We start from the raw sequence: 5,279 nt of genomic DNA on the forward strand, positions 1-5,279 counted from the left end.
ACATGTAAAAGTGTTTTTACTTCCCTAAGAGCTGGGAAATGGGTGCCACGTTAGTGCAAGCGAGGAAGCTAAAGAAAACATGATTCATCCAGTGATTTGTCATGTGAGTGGAAGACATTACGCAAGAAATCATCTAATGCCATTGTGCTTCTGTTATGACCACAGAGCCTTTGGAGAAAAAGACAAAACCCCAGGAGAAATAAAGTGTCTGGATGAAGCCACAAAGGTATTTGCGCTAAATGCGAGTTTAAGGCATATAATGAAATATAAATGTTTCTCGTGAACTGATTTAGTCTTGTACATTGGAGCAAACCTAACAGATATAAGGCTTTGTTTGGCTCTTCAATGTCACACGTCTCCTGTTTTGAAAATCTACAAAACCTGTGCAATGATAAAGACTTTAGGTTTGAAACCAAGAAATCATCCCTTGTGTATGTTCAAGCAAAACCCGATTTGTTTAACACGCAGTGAATACTTTTTTGAACGTTAGCGGAAAAAAAAAAAAAAAAAAAAAAAATGAAAAACATTAGAAAAACAATAGGCCTTCGCAGCCCATATCTGCTCGGGCGTAATAATAAACAATACAATCATTTTTCTAACAAAAAAAAAAAAAAAAAAAAAAGGAAGGAGGGGCTGCGGCAGCAGAACATTCAATACCAGAGTGTCAGAGCCTCTGTCCGTGGTGCTGAACCACTCATCTACACCCATAGAGCTGGAGCTAATAGAACAGACAACGCCAAAGAATGTACAGACAATTTACCCAAGAATGCAGGCTGTTGTCTGAAAAAGATCAGTCTTAAAATAGATCATTTTAAACATTTTTTTAGATATATATATTTTTTACAAAACAGTTATACTACGTCCTGAAGAAGTGCTTTCCTCACAGCTGATGCAATTTGAGAAACCTTCAGCATAAACAAGTACAGATTCGCTTCAGATCTAATGAAAGATTTAGAATCTGTTTAAAGTTTAAAAGTTAAAAGTATAATGTAAACAGATTGAGCCGTCTAGTGCACAGCATCCCCGGCAGTTCTCTGTCCTCTGCTTCTGAAAGGCCGCGCAGTCTTCTTTTGTTTTTCAGCTTCTCCTCGCATCTCCTGAGATGGCAAAAAGGAAAAGTAAGTGTGCCGGGAAGAACAGAGCACTCATCTCAAATGGCATCCACTCACATAATGCATGAGGAGACATCCTCAGTAAACACAGCAACAGGAAGTGTTTGAATCTATGAAACATCCTGCTTGCTGAAAGTTAAATGACATGCTGTAAATTTGCTGCCTGGTGAGCTTGGATTTTGTTTTTATTTTGTTGTTTTTTTTGTTCTCTGCATGCGTGACTAACAGAGATACAAGCTACCAAGCTGCGTTGCAAGCAACTGGCAGCACAGATGTTAACTGCATAAGTTAATCAGACAACTTTCATAGTTTTTTTTAAAGGGTACCTGTGATGTGCTTCGGATGTGGACACACACACACACACACACACATCCTTACTCACTTAAAGCCTCAGGCCGTAAACCTGCTGTGAGCTCCTGACCTTCAACCCTAATAACTTTTCCCAAAGTCAGTGTAAGTCCAGGGTGAGCTCATTTTATGGTTACAAAAAATGTTTGCTCATCTGTCCAGCAGTTGATGAAGCACCTTAGGGGGCCTGCTTGAAAGAATAAACAGTCACTCAGCATTGATCTTGTTTAGGCTCTAACTATAGCCAGGTGCTGATGGCCTCTGTGGAAAAACTGGCATGTCTTTGGAGATCCATCCTAAGTTCACAGATTTTATTTTATTTAAGCTATCAGGAAAGACCAGTTCTAAAGATTATGTTGGGCAACGTAAATGGAAAAAGTGAGAAGAAAAAAAAACTGGCTGACAAAAGATTTTGAAATTTTGAGGTAAATGTTTAAAAGTGAAATGACAATTTTTTTCTCTGTTGGAGGGAACACAAAGTCAAGTCTACTGATTAAATTGTTTTCTAGCCTTATTGTTTCAAGAAACTGTTTCTTTTATTTATAGGAATACTGTCTTATAATATACCCTTAAATTGCTTATTTTGATATTTGATATAAATGATCTGTCAAAAATACTATCACTCTGTAGTCCATATAAGCACTCTTACTCAGTAAGATTGCATAAATTTGTGTTCATACTGTGCAGTGAAAGTTTAACACCAATATCATCACCACTGAATAAATCTATGTTCATTAGAAATTTATTTGACAAAAAAAAAGGCTTTAACTGTGTTTCAAAGGAAACAGCCTGAGTGTCATGTAAACGCAAACAAGCAGAAACAGAAAAGTTCATTAAAGAGTTCATACGCAACAGCTTGAGATTAATGATATTCATAGTTTTATAAGCTAGATGTGAAGAACTAATATCTGGTTAATTGAACTGAAATTTTAACTTTAGGTTTACATAAGTGACCACGCTTTGGTCAAAAAAGTGTCACCAAATTTTTAGACCAAAGAATACGCTAATTTTCAGTGTTATGAAACACGTACACCATTTGCCCCCTTATAAATGTCTAGTGTTCATGTTTTTATGTTTTAATATAAACATCTTAGGCCCTCAAATATTTAATAGCAGACAAACAAAAACTTAAGTTATTGCAAAGGGCAGTTGGAAGAAGATGGTTTAAGTCGTTTTTAGACATATATTTGTCTAACGTAGCTCCTAATTTTATAACCAAGCTTTCAGGAATTGAAAATAAAGTATTTATCTTTTCTGGATTTATGGATCGTTGAGTTCTGAAACGACTGAAGGAGCTTGGTTGAATATGCACAGGACTGGTATCAGGTCTTGGTTATTGACTTTTGTGAGTTGCTTTAATGTGTGTAAATGCCTTACCCGGAACCGCGAGACTTCCCGGAACATTTTGAGTTTCCAATAAATGCTGCCTCTGAAAACCTAAAGAATTTACATTAACAAGCTGCTAATTTGACTTTGATGTCTTAAGCCTTCAGTTTCACATTCACCACTTATCAATTACTTATCCTTTACAATTCACTGGATAAATCCTTTTTAAATGTTAACATAGCCCCTTTCTCGTAACCAACTAGTTTTAGTGTCTGAATTTCACCTAAACATTGCTACAGGCAGGACTCACAAAGAAGTCAAACATATTTTGTTGAAAAATCAGGCACATTCCTGGTCAAAAATAGCAGTGATTGCCTTCCTATCATGACACAAACCCACAATGACACTTGTGTTATTATGCCAAAAACAGCCGTTTTATTTGCCGTGGTAGCAGCAGAAATACATGCAGGCAAAACCAAGAATAAAATGCATTGCAAAGCAGCAAAACAAAAAAGGCAGAATATTCCTTTTTTGTCCCTCTGCATGGGGGATATTTTACTATAAATGACAGGCAAAGCGAAGCACAGAACAGCTGCGGTAGAAGTACAAGTTCCAACTTAATACGGCCTCAAAGTTTTAGAGTTTGTCTGGTTACTTACACATAGTCTAACGAGCTCGTGTTTGATTGACACAACTCAACAGACTTGAGCTTGTGTCGATCGTCTCCAATTTCAGTATTGAACCGTGTGGACACAAGCCAACCCTGACACGTCCGAAACAAGTCAGAGGCTCATTATTAGGCTGCTATTTAACACGAAGACATGCTGAGGAGGTAAATCAATCACTCGACCCAGGTGTGGTTCCAGAGATGGACGCCCCTGGCCTACAGTGTGCCATGGGATCATCACTGCATTTAAGAAAATAGGTGGATCTCATCAACTTAGGATTTCATTGGAAGCTTACTTTATTTTAAGCAATTCAATAAAAAAGAAAGTGAAGCTCATGTGTTCTAAACAATGTGTTTTCTAAACAAACCAGTTAATGTAGTTAATTTTACGCTACGGAATCGCACGTAATTGACACTCAGCATGCGGTTTCTCAACAAGGTCAGGTGTTAAGACCAATAATGATGTATTTTTACCAGCTGAAACAATACTGGAGAAGAGAAACAAGGGTTTTAAGAGACTAATGGACAATTTTATTGCAAAAAAGAAACCTTCACCTCTTCACCCCTTTCCTTTCTGTCTTCTAGTGAACAATGCGCAAGACGACATTGTGCATTGTTCATCACAATGTCAGAGGTCACTTTAAAGATCTGTGATGCACGTACGTGCATACCTGCACAGAAACATCTGCATTCCTCCACTCACTCATATGTCCTTACATATGGCCACTGAAATGTCATGTTATGGTAAACACAATGCTGAGAGAGACTGTTGTCTGTGTGTGTGTGGCCATGAGTCCAGTTATCTCCTGCTCTAGAGTTTGGCACACAACCACACTGTACTTTTAAGAGTCTTGTTTATAATCTTTTGTCAGTTCCACGTCCACTGCAACACTCCATTTAAGAGACATGATACAGAGCAGAATATTTTTTTATTACTGTTTTGTTTAACCACAAATTCCAAGTAGGCTGCAGCACAGTTTGAGGCAACCACAGTAAACACTCACATGACATTCAGGGAAAACTGCTTGATTTTCTTCTAGAAAACGTTCTCTATCCTCTGGTTTCAGCTGATTTCTTTGAGCCTCCAGCCACAAGGTACTGGGGAATAAAAGTTGGCAGCATTGACCCTTCCAATATCGTAAGCTCCAACTTGCTGTGGTCGCTCAATGATTTACCAGAATTTTGATAAGATCTTCTGGCCGAGCTGATAAGTCAAACACAAGAGGAGATCATTGACACTCACACAGCATTATGAAACGCCAATGCTTCTGCAGCAACCTGGCTTTTCACAGAACAGGGAGGTTAATTGATTGACTTTGTTCTGTCTGTCTATTTGAGATGTTCTTCCTGGTGATTGCTCTCTTCCTCTGACCTCTTAACCTTTAATCTCAATTCAAATGCCATCTCAACCCATGTGGAAATTAAGCAAACACTCCATTCAGTTATATTTATTGCACACATTGACTCACTGAATGAGAAATGTAACTTGTACAAGGTCATGCAAGATGTTTCAAATTATTTTAAGGCACAAAGAAACAGTTTTTTTTTTTGCTGTATTTCAAGTTTTACATTTGATTTAGACATACGTGTGAGGTCCTTTTACATGCATTAATGTCTATTGCAGTTCTTCATGTTACTCATTTCATAACTGAAAGTTAGATTGTACATTGCTTTTGTCAAAGTAATTGACATTTTGTGCAAGACCAACAGAAAGTATTGAACAACTGTGTCCACTGGAAGGGAATTTGTATGAAGTGTTTTCAAACGTCTTTACAAATAAAATTCTAAAAAGTGTTGCATTTGTACTTAGTTCCCTCTCCACTGGT

The 5,279-nt window shown here is 37.5% G+C and overlaps 1 long non-coding RNA gene across 1 annotated transcript in view; it reads right to left on the bottom strand.

Annotated features, from left to right (window-relative positions):
- Nucleotides 1-806: 806 nt before the first annotated feature.
- Nucleotides 807-5,279, bottom strand: part of LOC103144432 (uncharacterized) — a 36,206-nt gene continuing 31,733 nt past the window's right edge. Inside the window, exon 2 of the long non-coding RNA XR_476914.2 lies at nucleotides 807-1,097. This is a non-coding gene — a long non-coding RNA (uncharacterized LOC103144432). The remainder of the gene's footprint in view (nucleotides 1,098-5,279) is intronic.

The sequence above is a fragment of the Poecilia formosa genome, unplaced genomic scaffold (assembly GCF_000485575.1).
Source record: "Poecilia formosa unplaced genomic scaffold, Poecilia_formosa-5.1.2 Scaffold126, whole genome shotgun sequence".
In the NCBI taxonomy this organism is placed as follows: Eukaryota; Metazoa; Chordata; class Actinopteri; order Cyprinodontiformes; family Poeciliidae; genus Poecilia; species Poecilia formosa.